Consider the following 18,490-nt stretch of genomic DNA (forward strand, 5'->3'; position numbering starts at 1 on the left):
CTTCCCCCATGTAGATAGATTACAGAAAACCCTTGGATATTATTCCTGAAGAATGCTGTTGACATTTCCCTTAAGACAGGGGTGCTCATTGGATTGGGGCTCACCAATTAGGTTACAGTGGTTGGTCAACAACATTCATGGAGACTCCCAACTTCACCTTCTAGTATTATAAGTATACACCACACCCCATTAATATTTCTTCTCTCAAATTTTGCAATAGGACATGAATAATCAAAGTAGAAGAAACCTAACCTATATTGCTATTCTTCTTCTCAAAGGCCAATAAATCCCAAAGGTAGATTCCAAAAAAAACAACAACAAAAAAAAGGCAATTGTTATTACTTCTAGGTTTCATTCAATTTGTTTTCTGATGTCTTGTTCTAACTAGTAGTTAATAAAAAGGATAAACAACAATTATCAGCAAAGGTATATTTAACCTAAGTGTAATGGTAAGAAGGTAGCAACAATGGTTGATAATTTGCATACCCAACTGCCTGGTTCTAAATTGCCAATTAAATGCCAAGAAGCATGTCACAATATATGGATTCAAAGCCAATTCCTAGTGCGTGTGGTGGTGTGCGCCTGTAATCCCCAACACTTGGGAGGCTGTGACAGGAGAATAAACAGTTGAAGGTTAGACGGGCCTACATAAGGAAACTGTCTCAAAGAGACAACAAAACCAAATAAGTCTGATCTTTCTCACAAAATTACTCTCTTCTTTGTCTGCTTAGATCCAGGAAATTCTGTTTCCACCCTTCCAGTTGGAATTCAATCACTGCAATCATCTTCTGGTTCACACATTACATCCAATCCATTAGGAAACTCTGTTGGATTTACATTGAAAATACACCTGGGAATCTCACTCTTTCTTAGTATTCTCTCTGTTGCCAGTCAGCTCAATCCAAGTCACCTTATCTCTTTGTATTGTTGTATGAGTTTCTCCCTTTATCCACCCTCTTAGGTTTATTTTCAAAGTATCAGCAAGAATAGCCAACAAAATCCATGAATCATGTTACTCCCTGACTAGAAACAAAACAAAGCATCCACTTAATTTAGCCCAAATCCTTCTTAACAAGCTTTCTTATCTAGTACCCTAAAAGCTGCTTCCCTGAAGTACTCCCTTCTTCACCTTAAAAGGAATCTTTCTTGAAAATCTTAGTTAAAACTGTCCCTTTCTTCCCCACTCCTGCCCATTCGTCTTCCTTGCCTTTCCTTCATCCCCTCCACACCCATAGTGTCTAACGTACTATGTGTGCCTGCTGAGATATTGCTTCTTTTTCTCCACCAGAAGCCTTGGGCACTTAGCAAGAAACACTTTTCAGTGTCTTGCTGGAACTAGTACACACAAGCTCAAGAGACACAAATGTGCATATCACATCCTAACTCTTAAATTTAGTGGTGAATGACAGGCTGGTGGCTCAAAAGTGTTTTACATAACGTGAATGAACAATTACAATTAAGCCTCCTTCCTACCTTCTTTTCCCTGCCTCAGCATTTATGAGCACACCACTGGAATCTCGTCTCTGTTCACTGGTAGACATGAGTTCTCACCATGTAGATGCTTATGTAAGAACAAACAATGCATGCCTTGTTTATGTTATCATTTATGACTGTGATCCTATGCTGGTGGAAAATGACCAGATCTGAAGTTCTGGGTTGAATATCTGTGTGCTAGAGCTGGCAGACTGTATAACTTTGGGTTATTTCCTTAGCCTCTATGATCAAAGGAATTCCCTATGGGCATTGACACTTAAAGAAATTCAGCCAGCAAGCCACCATCATCCCTGTCAATAACAACAAAACAAAACAGCAAATCCACACTTTATATATTTTCTAAACACCAAAAGTTACCTTAAAACTTCAGCCATTTTTTTTAAAATATGGCTTTGTTTGAGTTGAGTTTATTCTAGAAATACAGAATTGGTACAGTACAGAATGCCTATTTCTAGAGTTGAGTCCTTTCCAAACAGGGGAACAAAGACAAGTAAATTGGACTCTAGTAATGACTCACTTAGATTGAGACTCATACTAAACCTACATGCAAATTCTATAGCATTAAAAATTCAAGGCCACCCTGATTCCAGGTCAGCCTAGGCTAGAGTGAGACCATACCTCAATATGTATATATATATCTCCATCCATATCTAGAACTATCATGGCAAACCAGATAATTCCACTGTGATTCAGAGCATCTTATTTACTCCCAAAGTGGAATATTTATTGTGATAAACACATTTTTCTTCTGTTCTTTAGCTCTGTGCCTCATTTATTTCTTTGGTAATCTGAAGAAAGTAGTGCATTTAATTTTAAAGGCAGAATTATCAGTTGAGGTTCCCTTCAAACTGATTTCTGGACACTTCTGACTTCTGATTTCACAGGGCAGCTCATAGGTCCTTTCTGTGCTAGGCTGCTTATTCCAGCCACCACCTACAGTGGCTTGCTTTTTAATTTCTGCTCCTGCGCACTGTTCAAAGATCCTTAATTACTTTAATTATTCATCAAGTGCCTAGAATCTATGGCTCTGTTGTCTAGTCTGTAGCTTTTAAATTGTGCCATCTTTGCAGTTTTAAGTTTTGTCCATAAGAAATGAAGAAGCCATAGAATGAAAATTACAGGGCTTAGAAAATGGCTTACTGGGTAAGAGTGCCTGCCATGTAAGTATGAGGGTCCAAGACTGCCTCAATTCAGTTCCCCAGCACCCACATAAACAGCTAGACATGGTCATGCCTACCCCAAATCCCAGTTCTGTGGGGAAGGGAGACCAGAGAATCACTGATGCTCAAGAAAACCATAGCTCTAGTCTCAGTGAGAGACCCCATCTCAAGAAAACACATGGATTAAGTGATAGAGATATGACTCCTGACATTCTCCCCTTACCTCTGCTTGCCTGTGCATGGACATGCTCATCTGTACACACACGTGTTCACATCACACACAGCCACCACTACCACTGCACACACTATACGCATGCAAAAAAGAAAAGAAAATTAAAATAGCAACAGAGATTGTTTATAATTGTTTTAACTGTTCTTGATTGAATCATTTGAATGTTATTTACTGTTTCTAGTCATTAATTTTATTGCTGTTGTTTTAAACTAAGCAGGCTTTGTAGCTGGGGGCGGGGGGGGTTGCTGGGGTGATCCTTGTTACACTTGGGAAGAAATTTTTCTTTGTAATATTAGACAATAAAAGAATAACCTCTATTTGCATTGGTATGCATCCCGTTTCAAAAAAAATAGACCTATGAAAAATGTGAAGTGCAAAATCTATGCTCCTATCTTAGCCTTTTTTTCTCAATTGACCAGAGATGCAGAGCTGTTACATTTCACTTTATGAAAAAATAATCCACAATATGCGTTATTTTTGGAAGTTTGCTGTGCTGACAGATAGGTCAGGGTTCAAAACAAGAATATACTTACAGATCTATGGTCCCAGAACATCTCTCCCCTCAACCTGCTGATATCTGCACCATTCACTTCCTGTGCATATCACCATCATGCGCACAGGGTGGAATCTGCCCCACTGCAGTGTCTGCCTTGGGGACAGGTCTAGGGAATGCCCAACATTGACTCTCAAGCCAAGAACTGTAATAGAATCCAGTAAATATTTAATATGTCATTTTTGAATATTGAAGGAATGGAAATAGAAACAGCAGAAAAGCACTACTTCCAGAATGGAAATTTGTTTTGCTTGTCTTTGAAAGTTAACTTCTCACCCCTTCGATGCTGTCCCCTCCCTCCCCATCCATCCTACCATCTAGTCCACAAGATGCTTGCTGGATATGTAAGGTATCTTGGGTAGCTTCAGATTAGGTGCTGTAGATGAGTGAGACTATGTTGGGATTTTTTTTCTGTGATTGGGTAAGTTCACTGAGAATGATATCAATGTTCTTACAACCTAGAAATGTGTCATCAGAGATTTGATCATGCTTTGGCTGTTTTGCTCATCACAAATCACTATTCATCTAACACTTATCTAATATATATTAATTAATTTTTCTAAAGCTTTACTGATTCATGAATGAGTTATAGATATTTTATATGATTTCCTGATTTAGTGAAAGCCTGAGTCACAGAGAGTTCAAATTAATGTATCAATAAGTCATAAGTTTAAGTGGCACTGGAAATAAAGGGACTGAACTAAGGGTTACGTATCTTTTGGCTGTGACATGGAAACTGTGGCTCTTGATGCTTTATGTGAAGGAGATAGGCATGCATTTTGTGACAGGTGATTCATTTTATCTTTTATTCAACATGTGTGATGGATATTTTAATTATCTTCATTTTTGCCTTGCATGCATATAGTCTCATTTTATATCCCATACATGCACACAATTATAATTTGTCAATGTCCAATATAAGACAAAATGAAAAAAAAAGGTTCTTCACATTGTCTTCAAAACACCACTTATATTCACAAGACAGAATCCAGTTATGTTTCGCTTTGGAGTTAGAGAGTTTAGTAATTTAATGAATCCCATGATATACATTTTATTTTTATTCTTGAACCTAATATTAAAAAAATTTGAGGTATATACTATATGATACTCCAATGCATGTCTGTAATTATCAAATATAGGTATAGCTAGCCATTATAAACTTTTAAATAACTTCTTCTGGTGTTTTGGGTTTTGACTAGGAGCATAAATGAAATCAAAATCTCACAAATATTCACAATTATAATTGCCAATGTTAAAAATAAAATATTAAAACTATGATTAAATGGAAAGAAACCTATGATGTTGTTGGTTACCATAAGAGGAATAAAAATCCTTTACATAAATTTTGAAAAAAAATTAGGTGTGAAATTTCAAGGCTGAAGTATTATTTGGCATATGGCAAAAAGAGCAGTCTCAACATGGAATTTTCTTAAAACATTTTTATTAATTTTATTTGCAAGCCAAGAGAGCCAGAGCCAGAGAGAGGAACAGAGAGAGAAAGAGGAGAGGGAGGGAGGGAGAAAGGGCACACCAGGGCCTCTAGCTGCTATAAATGAACTCCAGATGCATGTGCCACTTTGTGCATCTGGCTTTATGTAGGCTCTAGGGAATTGAATATGGGTCTTTAGGCTTTGCAGGCAAGCACCTTAACTGCTGAGCATCTCTCCAGCCCTCCGTGTGGAGTTACTATAGTTAAAATAGTTATTCAATTTAACAATATTACTTGTTATGAAATGTGGCAGCCAAGATTAAGTATACAGAACTTTTCAAGTTAAAGCAATGGTTTAATTAATAGAAGTATGATATTACTGGACTTGGTTGCTAATTAAATTTATTCTTACACTAATATCTGAATAATGAAAACACTATGTTTATATATATGCAATCATTTGTCATAAATACAGATTCTAAATAGATAGAAACTCATTTTTAATAAAATTACTAATGATATCTGATTATTTATTTTAGTAGTCTTTTTAATATAAACTTTCAAGAAAATCTGTAATTGTTTTAACAGATTCTTTACTTTTATGAGCTTTTTATAAATGTGGAAACTAGTAAAACACAAAAATTGTGAAAAAATAAAGAAGTTTGAAATATCTGTGAGATAATTTAATTTTAAGTGATGTGTTCAGATTACTAACATTCAGAGCACTTTAACAAAATATCACTAAACCTGATTCCAGAAGTATGTGGATTTAAAAAATGGCCTTTTGCAGTTAAGACATCATAGATTTAAAGTAACTTGATTTTCTCATTTTATTCTATTAGATGAGTCTATGATGCTTCTAGTTCAAACACTTTGAAAGTATTTAATTAATATATTTATTCTTTATTGGATGGTCACGCTAGGTGAAATAAAGACTTTGGTATGAATGTTGAAAATAGAACAATAAAGCAAAGGTATTGTAGTAGAGCAGGGCAAAGAAAATCTCTATTTCATATAAGGGATAAACTCTAAGTCATTTTTGATGGTCTGTCAAACAATTGACATGGTTTGTATAGTTTAGATTTTTGGAGTAATTGCCTGCTGCCTTCTAAACACCCAACTCAAACTCTTGACTTGGAATAAGCATGGCTTAAAGGTATTAGTCGTTTTAACAGAAGATATAGTTAAAGGCACAGGTATTTTGTAAGTTAATGACTGCAATTTGGAGCTATAAATCTGGATTTAATGATTTTTCTTGTTGTGATGAAGTGTCTGAGAAAAGACACTGAGAGAAGGAAGAGTTTGTTTTGGCTCATGGTTTGAAGGAATGTCATTTGTCATAGCATGGGAGGGGAAGGCTGTTCAAATTGTGCCTGAAATCAGGAGTCAGAGCAAAGGTGAATTCTAATGCTCATGACCTTTTCTCTTTTTATTCAGTGTGAGACCCCTGTATTGGTTGCTTTCTCGTTGATGGGACAAATACCTGACCAGAATTACTTTATGGAAGAAAAAGTATTTAGTTTGGTTTACACTTTCAGAGTTAGAATCCATCTTGTTGGGGAAGGCAGGGCAGGCTGGAGTGGAGGAACACAGGAAGAACAGCAAGTGACCACAAAAGCTCAAGGCCCACCTCCAGTGGCTCACTTTCTTCAGTAAGATCTCACCTGCTACAGGTTCCATAACCTTCCTGAAAAGTACCACAAGTTGGGGATTAAGTATTCAAACCGTGTACCTACCAGAACATTCTGTAACCACAGTCTATGGGCTAGTGCGGCCCCCATTCACGGTGGGGTTTCCCTCCTCAGTTAAACCTCTCTGGAAATGCTCTCAAAGACATATTCTGACCAGAGTCTCCTAGGTATTCTCAAATCTAGTCAAGTTGAAAATGAAGATTAACCCTCACAAATCTACTCTATGTCAATTTAGCAACTAAACATGTGGCCTTTAAAATATAACATTCAACCCCTCATTCTTCAAGGTTCATCAGTATCTCATAACCCAAAATGCCTTAGTCTATCTGTAAGAGTCCCCAAAATCTTAACAGTTCTAACATGTTATAGAATCTAGAGTCAAAGCTGGGAGATAGCTCAGTGTATAAGGACCTGAGTTTGAGTTCTAGAACCCATGTAACAAAGGGCTACACATGGTGGCAAATGCTTGTAATCACATTGTGGGGATGTGGAGATAGCTACACCCTTGAGCCTTGCTTGCCAGCCAATCTTGCCTAATATTAAATTCTAGATCAATGAGAGATTCAGTGTCAAAGAAGGTGAATAGCATTTCTGAGCAACCACACCTAGGGTTGTACTCTGGCAATTGCTTTTGAGTAGAGAATCCCTTTAGTGGCACACAGTTCAAGCTGTCTCATTTCAAATGAATTTTCATTTTCATAAGTTGGAATCTTTACCAGGCAGAATATTGCACTCAGAGCACTCCTCCTATTGTCCCAGGGAGAAGCATGAAGTTTCTCTATACAGGCACTTACCTCTGCCAATTTTAGCTGCTTTCATCACATCTGCCTTTCTTTTAGATTTCTGCTCAATCCTTCCTTTGCTCAACTGTACATTTTTTCATTTTTCTGCTTTCTCTCACTGCAGTGTTGACTAAAATTAGTGAGCAGTATCCATGGCATACTCTGGGTGTTACACAGTCTTGAACATCCCTCCATAAAACAACTATGTCCACTAAGTTTCAAATCCATCTTCACTTAAATTTGGAAGATACAGTCAGAATCTTTGCAAGAATGTAGCATGAATGGCCTTTAGCCTAGTTTCTAACAGAATCCTTGTTTCCTTCTGAATCCTAATGACCCCAGCACCCACATAAAGCCAGATGCACAAAGTGCCACATGTGTCTAGAGTTCTTTTGTAGCAGCTAAAGGCCCTGGCACCCGCTCTCTCTCTCTCTCTCTCTCTCTCTCTCTCTCTCTCTCTCTCTCTCTCTCTCTCTTTCTCTTCCGCTCTCTGTTTATCTCTCTTCTTGCAAATAAATAAATAACTAAACTATTTAAGGAATACAGGTATATTTTTCAGGGATAAATCAGTGAAATCGAGATAACTCACTTTAACCGTTTTGTTCCAAAATGAATTACTCTCTCTGAAACTTTTTTCACTACAAGTATTTATTTGTTGTTTTAATTTCATAATTAATTTCTAGTTATTACCTTGGGCATTTTCCTTATCTTAACTATGTAATACTAGATGTTATTTCCCATCTTGTGTTTTTAAAAATCTTTATTGTAAACATGTTGGGAATGTGTAGACTGAAGTTATAGAATTCAGTGTTTTCTTGTAATAGGCTATATCATTGTGATATTGAAGTGAACATTCCAAGTTTGATTGTCCATAGGCAATCTAATATTAAGCTTCTTGATGTCAGGAACAATGCATGGTATAGTGTAAGAGCAAAACAAACATTTATTGAATAAAAAACATCCCATAGTAATAACATAGTAAGTCTTAATGACTGTTAGGATAAAGGCCTATTTTCTCAAAGTACAAATTTCAGCTCATGTTAGAAGGGGATATCATCTTTCTGGTGACTGGGGAAATTAGGTTTCTGTCATCTTGTGACTCAGCAGTTTAAACTCCTGGTATCATGTGGTGTCTGAGAGAGAGGAGGGTGGAAAGATGAGTTGTAGAGGTGCAGCATTTTACAAGAAACTTTGCCCTTATTTGAGAGCTGGCTTTGGTGCATGTAGTTCATGGGTCAACATTAGTCACGTGGCTGCAGCACAATTGCAAAAGAGGCTGAGAAGTACAGTGTAGAGCACAGGGATACTCATGGAGCACTGACTGTACCGTAGATGCAAAGAGAAAATGTATTTTGCTTTCTGACTGCTCTCCTCTCTCTCTCTCATATATGTGTGTGTATATATATATATATGATTTTATAGCTGTAGCACAATGTCTTATTAGTCTCCCAGCATGGCTTAGAGCTGGGCCAATTTAGGTTCATAACACTCTGAAAAAGCTATGTGCCTTTAATAACAACAGTAGCAACAGTAACATTCTTTATCCTTTTGACTTTTCAAAGCATGACATTAAGTTTTGTGCTTTGCAAAAATCATGTTATGAACCCGTATCACTCGTAATGAGTAGCTTATTACTTTACTCCCATGAATAAGGAATCCAGGGCTGGGGTAACAAAGGCTTTGCTCAATGTCCTACAGTCACAAGTTTAAGACAGATGGCTAGATGAAAAGCTGAGATTTTACCCTTTGTTGAAGTTCTTTGTCTAGAAGGTCTCACTTTTAAGACAAGAATACAAATTCTTTCATTGAATGACTTATTAGTCACTCTACACAGTACCTGGTAGTAACACTAGCAAGTTGTCCATTGTGAGTGGGGTTCCATGAAGCACTAACTTTCTTCCTTCACAAAAATCAGGCAGGCAGTAAGTGGCTTGGTTTATCATTGACTACTACTAAATGCTCTTTCACATAATGGAAAATGATGATTAAGCATAAATTAGGTCTTAAACTTTTTGCTACACCATTGATCTGTTTTGAGCCATTGATCCCACAGAGTAACATCTCAACACTTCTGGGCCAACTAATATAGAAGTGATATTCATTTCCAGTTGTAATTCTCCTTAAAGAGCCACACTCAAGGAAAGGAGTGAGGAAATGTGCTCTTTACAAAACTAAACCTAAGCCTTCATGCTATTAACCATTATTTCAAATCTCTCTCTTTAAATCTCCTAGGGAAATAATTTAATTCAGTTTTTTAAAATGATTTCATGCATATATTGTTTTTTTCCAATTTCAATATGATTTATTTGTGTACATTCCTCTTTAAAATGGAGAAAAAAAAAACTTTACAATTAAGCATGATCAAACTTCTGTTAGAATTGGTTAATACTGATGTTTTATTATTGCCTCTAAGTCTCTAAGTAGTGTCTAAGAAATTATGTTAAAGTCCATCTGAAGGTAAATAGCACTGGAAAGGCAAGAAAGGACTTGTGTAAATTTTTTGAGATATGGTCTTGCCCTAGCTCAGGCTGAGCTGGAATTCACCATGTAGTCTTATGGTGGCCTTAAACTCATGGCCATCCTCCTACCTCTGCATCCCAAATGCTGGAATTAAAAGTGTACATCACCATAATTGGTATATTTTTAAAAGTCAAATGACAACACCAGACCAATCAACAGACACATTGCCTAGCCAATTTTCTGAAAGGAAATTTGTTTACATTTTTTTTTATTGAGATAGATCCTCTCCTATCTATAGTGCTTTTAATAGTACATAGCACACAGTCAGTGCTCAATAAGTATTTACCAATGAATGGAATGGAATTAGGCTCTTTAAAGTTTATTGTAGCTCTGGAAATCCAACTCTCCATTGCCAACCTAAGATTGTCTTCCTTAACCTTGAATTCACTTAATGTGTACTTATGCTCAAACCCTGGCCTGAGGTAACCAATAAGTAAAAGAGTTTATAGGGAATGATATGATGTCTATTTATTTCTGTAGATTTTCAAAATTTCTCTTCCTATAGCTCACCTTGTCATTGCAAAACCACCTCGTGGTTCTATAGTATTTTAGCTGAACTTGTACATACCTGAGGAAAACATAACTCATGATTCAGAATTGGACCAAATTTAACTAATATTAATTAGCACCATGACTTATTAGATCTAAAACTTTGAGCAAACTAACTAATGGCTGTACATATCTCCTTCATTCAGCTTGGCCATAAAATTGAAACTTTTTAATGTCATTTGGAATTCTCCTCTGGTAGGTATGGAATGCTACTCAGCTTTTACTCCAGCTTCATTGAAAGCTCAGCAAATAAGTCATATGAAACATTTCTGTGTGTTTGGTACAAACTATTATATCTATTGACTCTTGTTTGATTCCAGGCTGATTGCATAGAGCACTACTGAACAGTCTTTCTGTGGTTATGCTAGAGAAATATCTTTCCTACGCAGCACTATGGTATACTTGTTAAATTAGAACCAAAGCTTGCCTCTCACTGTGGGGCTATAGTTGCCATTATCTTTCTTCTTAGCTTTCCAGAGCAGGACACTGAGCTTTGTGCTCAAGACAGTTGATATTCATAACTTAGGTCTTTTAGTAAAACTGTCCATCTTTCATCCTCCTTTATTTGACATTCATTCTTAGAACTGGATTTAATGGTTTATTGTTCCTACATCTTCCATGGTGAGCTGCACAAATCCTTTAAGGAACTAGGCAGGGTATGAATAATAAACAAGTGAAAGAATAAAACTGCATTCTCAAGGTTTCATAGTTATTAAGTGCAGAACTGATCTATGTGTGCTCAATTTTATTTTCAGCTATATCATTTAAAACAAACTGAGAAAGCTTAACCTCAAAAGATTCTCAAACCTCATGTTTCCTGCTCAGAAGCTGATAACAGTACCCCAGGACAGCTTTCCCTGAATGTTCTCTGAAATACATGTTATTATATTTGAGGAAAGGAAAATCCAAGGCTTTGTGTAGATTAGTGTTAAATCAGTAATGTGGAGCATTTGTCTTTTCAGAATTCTAAGGTCAGGGGCTATCAGCTGAATTGATGATGAGGACTTAAGACATAATGCTCTTTCTTATAGATCTGTTCAAAATGCAGACTTCTCACAGAACAGATTACATTTGGATTTTCTCTTTGTCTACCAAAATGCCAGCAATAATAAAGCAGTCTTTTAATTTAGCTTCAAGTGTTTTTCGGCAGATGGAGGGGAAGGAGGAAATGAGTTGGCTTTGAATTTTCACAAAGAAAATTCAATTATATTCAGATAGAAGTAATTGTTGACTCATGTAAATAGAAGAATAATATTGAATGGGAAAAAGAATAAAAAGAACTTAATAGAATAAAAGTTCTAAACCAACAGTTATTTTAAACCATATTGATCCCTGAATGTTACAGTAGTCATTAGTTATAATTAAAAATATATATAATATTTAATATTATATTATAGTCCTTATAATATAATATTATAACCTTTGTAATATTATATGTTATAATCTTTATAATAACTTTGTTTTGAGACAGACAATTGGCACACCAGAGCCTCAGCTACTAAAATTGAACTCCAGACACTTGCACCACTTACTGGGCATGCACAACCCTTCACTTGCCTCACCTTTGTGTGTCTGGCTTATGTGGGATCTGGAGAGTTGAATATGAGTCTTTAGGCTTAGCAGGCAAGCACCTTAACCACTAAGCCATCTCTCCAGCCCATAACTTTTGACTAATATATTAATTTAGTTCCTTTTTTGGAAAAAATACTTTCCATTTTGATGTACATTTGTGAATACCTTTAAGGTTTACACATTTGTTCTAAAGATTTAATATAAATAGGTTGTAGTTTGAATGGAAGATGACTGACATACTTACGAATTTGTAATTAGGCTATATATTTAATCCCCAGCTGGCATAGCCTTAGAGAGGTGGAACCTTGCTGAAGAAAGTGTGGTATGTCACTGGGGATGGACCTTAGGGTATTAATGTCCAGTCCTGCTTGCCACACTGAGCAGATTGTTCTTTCTTCCCTGCTGATGTGGAAATGTGACACTCACATGTCTGCTCCTGCTGTGCTTTCTAGGCATGATGAAGGTTTCCTTAGAAACGTAAACCAAAATAAAAATTTTCTTGCATAAGTTGCTTCTGCTTGGGCATTTTGTCCTAGAAACAACATGCATTTCATGAGCTAACTGAAAGAACATTAGTCAAGAACTATACCGATGAGATGGGAAAACATGTCCTGGGGCCGTGGTGTCTGGGTTGCTAAGGGGGGCTGATGTTTAGGAAAGTCATTCATTATTTTGACTTATACATCCTTTACTTCCTCATTGATCTTCCTTCCTTCCTTCCTTCCTTCCCTTCCCTTCCCTTCCCTTCCCTTCCCTTCCCTTCCCTTCCCTTCCCTTCCCTTCCCTTCCCTTCCCTTCCCTTCCCTTCCCTTCCCTTCCCTTCCCTTCCCTTCCCTTCCCTTCCCTTCCCTTCCCTTCCCTTCCCTTCCCTTCCCTTCCCCTCCCTTCCCTTCCCTTCCCTTCCCTTCCCTTCCCCTCCCTTCCCCTCCCTTCCCCTCCCTTCCCTCCCTTCCCCTCCCTTTCCCTCCCTTCCCCTCCCTTCCCCTCCCTTCCCCTCCCCTCCCCTCCCCTCCCCTCCCCTCCCCTCCCCTCCCCTCCCCTCCCCTCCCCTCCCCTTCCCCTCCCCTCCCCTCCCCTCCCCTCCCCTCCCCTCCCCTCCCCTCCCCTCCCCTCCCCTCCCCTCCCCTCCCCTCCCTTCCCTTCCCTTCCCTTCCCTTCCCTTCCCTTCCCTTCCCTCCCTCCCTCCCCTCCCTCCCTCCTTTCTTCCTTTCTTTCTTTCTTTCTTTCTTTCTTTCTTTCTTTCTTTCTTTCTTTCTTTCCTTTCTTCCTTCTTTCTTTCTTTCTTTATTTATTTCTGCCATCCTCAAAAACTGTGGTTCTTAAAATGCAATGTCTGAATCTGGTAGAAATTTGAAGTCTTGGCCCTCTCCCTAAACCTTCTGGTCAGAAATTGCAGCTTAGAACTCTGCTTTGTAACCCTCCACTTAATTCTTTTCCATGTTAAAACTTGAGAAACTCTGCCCAACACTCACTGTTGGCCAGTCATGCTTTTTCAAAGTAATTTCCTGATTTTTTTTCTTCATGGGTTTGAAGGACCCCAGTGACTGGATACCATGATCAGTACTTAGAAAATATGAAAGTATTACTAGAAAGAAGTTATTTTCAACATTATACTTGATGGAATATTTTTATAGGCATGTTTCACTGAGAAAAGTTTATATTTGAACATTTTAATCACGATGAACACTACATGGAAGCCAAAAAGTGAAACATACTGTATTAAACACATTTTGAACTTTTCAAACCACAGTTTGGATCTGCAAGCTTGAGACACAGATGGGCTTTGGAGGAAGATTTTCCACACTGTGCTTGCCACTGAAAGTTTGGTTATGTTGTTAATCTAAGAAAGTCCCCAGTACTTAAGTAATTCAATTTCTTGCTTAAGTAATTAAGATAGAATGGTATCAGTTATTTGTGACACTGTCATGGGTATGATCTCAAACTTCTAGGTCTTACCTGGAGTCTAACTAAGTTTAGGCACAAAGAAGATACTTAAAGGATCAGTGTAAGTGCAAGCATGCATATGTGTATGTCTGAATCTATGTGCATGTGAACTCACAAACCTTTTTAAAATATTTTATTTATTTATTTGACAAAGAAAGAGAGAGACGGGGGGTGGGGGAAATAGGCACACTATGGCTTCTACCCATTGCAAACAAACTCCTGACATACGTGCCACTTTGTGCATCTGGTTTTACATGTGTAGTCAAGCCCAGGTCCTTAGATTTTGCATGCAAGCAAGCACCTTAACCACTGAACCATTTCTCCAGCCTATCACAAGGCTTTTAATGATGATTTTCAATTTCATTATGAGAAATTATATGCTCAGGAATAGAGATAAAGAATCAATGAATAAATCAATGAGAAAATGTTTCAGGGAATCAGACATTTCATTTATATAACTTTTATTTATTTATTTTTGTTGATTGGGAAGTCTTCTGACTGCTAAAAGTGCTCAACAAGCTCTTCAGTTGTGTGTATGTGTATACATATATGTGTATATACATGTGTGTATGTACATGTATATGTGTTTATGCATCTGCATGTACACATGTATGTGTGTGTAAAAATGTATATGCTTGTGTGTAGGTGTTTGCACATGTATGTGTGTGTGTATGTGTGTGGGCCTGGGAGAGAACTGAGGGCCTTGTTTGTGCTGGGCAAGTACTGTGCCATTGAGCTATATCCTCAATCTCACAATTGTTTTTATTAATTATATAAACTGTCCCCTACTCCATACACAGCTCTATATTATATTAAAAATACTCTTTTAGATATACATTGAAAAACATTACTGATGCATCTCAGGAATGTGAACAATTGCTGAAATGAAATAATTTACTCAACTATTGCAGGTGTCCATCTGTTAAAGTATCTGCATAGAGAGACACAAGGTCTTCAGTTTGAGGTGGTTAGAATACTTGAGTACTTGAATTGGAGGAATGGAAGTAAAAGACAATGTGTGACTTCCTGGACTCTGGCTTGTAGTTTCAGGGCCAGAGAAATGGGATTTAGTGGATGGAGTGTGGGGCCTGATGTAAATGCAGATGTATTACTTCTGCTGTACAGGAAGTGTTTCACTCTCTAAATAGCTCAAGCAGGGCTGGAAAGATGGCTCAGCACTTAAGGCACTTGCCTGAAAAGCCCATGGTCCTGGGTTTGATACCCCAGTACACACGTAAAGCCAGATGCACAAAGTGGTGCATACATCTAGAGTTCATTTTCAGTGGCTAGAAGCTCTGGCATATCTATTCTCTCTCTGACTTTCATAAATAAATAAATACATAAAAAATAAAATATTCAGAAAAAGTATTTCAGATGAACCTGTATAGTCTCTTATTCTTGAGAGCTTGTTTGGAGGTTCTAGCAGGGGAGCGCAGCTACTCGTGTACCCTTGACCGAAGACCGGTCCTCCTCTATTCAGGGAAGGTCGTCCTCTTCGACCGAGCACGCAGCTTCAGGAAGGACGCACATGGAGTGGTGAGGGAGGAAGGGGACACCCGCCTAGCCAGCCAGATCAGCTGAATCAACCCTGGCGATCAATGGGGTGACAGATGTCGCAGCCAGATCGCCCTCACATCCTAGTCTCTTATTCTTTAGGCCTTCCTTCCAGTTCTGTGTCAAACTCTCAATGTGTACCAGAATGTTCAAAGGGATTATTAAAATATAGATTGCTGAGCTGGGCGGGATGGTGAACACCTTTAATCCCAGCACTCAGGAGACAGAGGTAGGAGGATCACTGAGAGTTCAAGGCCACCCTGAGACTACATAGTGAATTCTAGGTCAGCCTGAGCCAGAGTGAGATCCTACCTCGAAAAACAAAAACAAATAAAAATATAGATTGCTGGGCCTTATCCCCAAAGTTGTGAATTCAATACATGTGAGATGGGGCTGAGTACTTGCACTTCTAATGAGTTTAGGGATGCTGATGCTAGTGTCCAAGGGAACATGTTTTGAGAATGATTTTTCTAATGTAGTCTTCCTCAAATCGCAATCATCTGGATTGCCAAGTAATGTTCATGTCCCCAGGATCTACGCTGATTCCCCAGTCTGAGGCTTCAGTGTATTGTGCCCAAGATTTTTATTTTATCAAGTTAAACTAGTAGTCCATGTGCATACTCACATCCAATAACTAATGGGAAAAGGTTTCCAGCAATATTCTTAGATCAAGAAAACACAAATCAACTCCCCAAATTATATTTGCTATTTTATATGTAGCAGTTAAATAAATTAATTCTGAAATACTACCTAAGCAGTAAATTGTTATTTTCTGCTTATTCCCAGAACCTTATTCTCCTATAGATTATACCATCTCTATTTTAACTATTTGCTTACTCAACTGTCGTAACTCTAGGCCTGGACTTCATCTTGTCTTTGATGTACCACCATGCGACACCTGTTGTCTGACTCATGCTGTGCCTATCCTCAGTGTTTGTTGGATTACATAGTTGTAAAGGGATGAAGTAAGCCTGATAAAGAGCTGCCAAACTCCCTTGATTTCTTTGAATCTGTTGGAAGAGGAGTGTCAGAAGGATTTGTAATGGAATGACTGAGACTATAGTTTAAAAAGTCATATTGACATACATAAAAGCAGGGTAGTATTTACATAAGGTCAGGATTCTTGAACATGAAGTTAATTGCAGGTGATTAGTACACGTGTACAGTGTGTTTGGGAACACCAGTTGTCAATAGTGAACAAAATAAATAGGGAAAGACAAAGGGAGCTGTTTAGATTTGATAAGGCTACTGTGTACTAGGGATTTTGTGGGGGGCAGAATATTATGGGATGAGGGCTGAGTGTGCTCACACATGCCTTTAATCCCAGCAGTCAGGAGGCAGAGGTACGAAAATCACAGTGAGTTCAAGGCCACCCTGAGACTACATAGTAAATTTCAGGTCAGCCTGGGCTAAAGTGAGACTCTACCTTGAAAAACAAAAGAAAACAAGACAAAACAAAACTGAGATTGAAGTTCATGATTGTTTGAATGCTAATGTTGTTGTACCTGCAGCTGGCCACACGCTTTGTCTGAATTCTAAGTTGCATTGTCTTCTTGAATAGGTTGCCAGTGTCCTGACTTTTGTGGCTTGATTAATTTCCTAGTCCATATTCCATTGACTGCTGTAGGGAGCTAATGCAGACGCCATTACCCGCAGGGGAGGAACGACCACAGACTGCCTTCCAGCTGTCAAGGTTTTCTTACTGCATTTATGAGTTACCTTAATTTTTAGCTTCCTTTATAAAAAAAAATATAGGTCCTTAATCTATAGATTATCGTACTGCTTGAGGCCTTAATGTATCTTACTGAATTTTATCACCATGCCTGTCCCAGTGGGCTGGAGTCTATCATGTGTATTCTATTCTCAGGTCTGCCTTACTCCTGTGGGCTCTCCAGAGTCCCTCAATGGCTTTGCAGGTTTCTTCATGCATGCTTTAAAAATCCCCACTTTATATTTCCTTATATTATATGGCTTTATGTAGGTACTATGGAATCAAACCTGTGTCTTTAGGCTTTGCTGGCAAGTGTCTTAATAGCTGAGCCATCTCTTCGGCCTTCCTTTCTTATATTATCCATGCTGCCTGGCTCCTACTCCATGCAAGCAAAAGGAGGTGGTGCTTTCTTTCGTTTTTTTTTTTAGGTAGAGTCTCACTCTAGCCCAGGCTAACCTGGAATTCACAATGTAGTCTCAGGGTGGCCTTGAACTCATGGTGATCCTCTTACCTCTGCCTACCAAGTGTTCGGATTAAAGGTATGTGGTACCACACTTGGCTTCCATTTTTTTTTTTTAATTAGTTTTCTATTCAGCAAACACAGGCAGTTTGGTACCATTATTAGGCTCATCCCATTGGCCCCTCCTTGTTGAGGTATATGGGTCATGCCTTGTGGAGTTATCCCACAGTTATGGGTAGGATACATGCCTCTGCATATCCTGACCCAACATGTGTCTCTGACATTCTTTCCACCCCCTCTTCCGCAAAATTTCCCTGAGCCATGTTGGGTTCATTTTTGGTCTGCTTCAGTGATGAGGTGTTGGGGTCCTCTGAGGCTCAGGCTCTCAGAGTTGCAGGAGGCTTAACTGTTTCAAATTATATGAAAATTTGATTTTTAGAGGAGGTTGTGTATGTTAAAACTTTACAAAGGTTTGTGGCTTAGATTTTGGGCTGAGAGCATTAAAGGTAGATTTTTGTTCACAGTTGAAAGCTTCAGCAGGACCTTCCAATATTGTGAGGTGTGTGGGACATTGTCTATTGGGTGGGGCTATCCCCATCAATGAAGGACCCCCAGAAACTTTAGTAAACCAAGTAAATCTAATCTTTGGGCTTGACCAGTGGGTAATGGTTAAGAGTACTTCCTGCGTAAGCATGAGGGCCTCAGGCCTGAAAGACCATGTGAATATGGTCCCCAGGACCCACATAAGCAGCTTGGTGTGACCCCAAGTGTGCAGTAACCCCAGTCCCATAGGGGAGCAAAGACCTGAGAATCACTAGAGCTTGCTGAGGGGTGTGGGA

General features: G+C 38.4%; 1 protein-coding gene across 7 annotated transcripts in view; it reads left to right on the forward strand.

Moving 5' to 3' along the window:
• The window catches only part of Mapk10 (mitogen-activated protein kinase 10), a 302,698-nt gene that overhangs the window by 147,840 nt on the left and 136,368 nt on the right, over window positions 1-18,490 (forward strand). The gene's annotated exons all lie outside the window — the stretch shown is intronic.

The sequence above is a fragment of the Jaculus jaculus genome, chromosome 2 (genome assembly GCF_020740685.1).
Source record: "Jaculus jaculus isolate mJacJac1 chromosome 2, mJacJac1.mat.Y.cur, whole genome shotgun sequence".
In the NCBI taxonomy this organism is placed as follows: domain Eukaryota; kingdom Metazoa; phylum Chordata; class Mammalia; order Rodentia; family Dipodidae; genus Jaculus; species Jaculus jaculus.